Raw genomic sequence first — 1644 nt, forward strand, 5'->3', positions numbered from 1 at the left:
ATACCATTTGTTTTTGTTGTTGTTGTTGTTGTTTTGAGTCCAAGATAGTTCACTTAGTATAACAGTTTCTAGGTCCATCCATTTACCTGAAAATTTCATCTTTCTTTACTGCTGAGTAGAACTTCATTGTGTAAATGAACCACATTTTCATTATTCACTCATCAGTTGAGGACCATTTAGGTTTCTTTGATCACTTAGCTATTTTGAAAAGAGTAGCAAGAAACATGGATGTACAAGTGTCTCTGCAATAGGATGAGTTCTTTGGGTATATGCCAAGGAGTGATATAACTGGGTGAGATGGTAGGTTCATTTGTAGTTGTTTAAGAGTTCTCCACACTGCTTTCCATAGTGGTTGAACCAGTTTGCAGCCCCACCAGCAGTGGATGAGTGTTCCCCTTTCCCCACATCCTCTCTAACATTTGGTATCATTTTTCTCTTGATCTTAGCCAGTTTGACTGGGGTAAGATGAAGTCTTAAAGTGGTTTTAATTTGCATTTCCCTAATTATTAGTGATGTTGAACATCTTTTATGATGTTTCATAGCCATATTTACTTCTTCTTTTGAGAACGCTCTCTTCAGCTCCTAAGTCCATATTTTAATTGGGTTGCTTCTTGTCTTGGTTCTCTGTTTTTTGCATTCATTATATATTCTGGTTATTAAACCTCGGTCGGATGTTTTGTTGGTGAAGATTTTCTCCCATTCTGTGGGCTTTCTGTTTGATTCCTTGGTTGTCTCCTTTGATGTACAGAAGCTTTTTGGTTTAATGAGGTCACATTTGTTAATTCTTGCCCTTGTTTCTAGAGCAATGGATGTCTGGTTTAGAGAATCCTTTCCTACACCTATATCTTATAGGTTTTTCCCAATATTTTCTTCTAATAATTTTAGAGTTTCAGGCTTTACATTGAGGTCTTTGAGCCATTTGAAACTGACTTTTGTACAGGGTGAAAGACAGGGGTTTAGTTTCATTCTTCTGCAAGTGGAGATCCAGTTTTGCCAGCACCATTTGCTGAACATGCTGTCTTTCCTCCAGTGAATATTCCTAGCCCCTTTGTCAAATATCAGGTGGCTGAAATTGAATTTACTCATATTTGGGTCTTAGTTTTGTTCCATTGATCTATGGGTCTATTTTTGTGCCACTACTATGTTGTTTTGATGACTATAGCTCTGTAATACAGCTTAAAATCTGGTATAGTAATCCCCCTGGCATTGCTCTTAGTGCTCAGGGTTGTTTTGGCTATCTGAGGACTTTTGTGCTTCTGTATGAATCTTAGGATATTTTTTCCAATTCTGTGAAAAATGTATGGGGATTATGATTGGCATTGCATTGACTATATAAACGACTTTTGGTAGGATGATCATTTTCACAATATTAATTCTTCCAATCCATGAGCATGGGAGATCCTTCCATCTTGTGTTGTCTTCCTCAATTTCTTTCTTTAAAAGATTTAAAATTTCCATTGTAGATGTCTTTAATGTCTTTGGTCAGGTTTATGCCAGTATTTTTTTTTTTTTGAGGCTATTGTGAAAGGTACTGTTTCCATGTACTCTTTCTCTGACTGTTTGTTACTGGTATATAGAAAGGCTACAGACTTTTTCAGATTAATTTTGTAACCTGCCACTCTACTGAAAGTGTTAATCATTTCT

Source organism: Nannospalax galili, unplaced genomic scaffold (assembly GCF_000622305.1).
Source record: "Nannospalax galili isolate Female #2095 unplaced genomic scaffold, S.galili_v1.0 scaffold1275, whole genome shotgun sequence".
NCBI lineage: Eukaryota > Metazoa > Chordata > Mammalia > Rodentia > Spalacidae > Nannospalax > Nannospalax galili.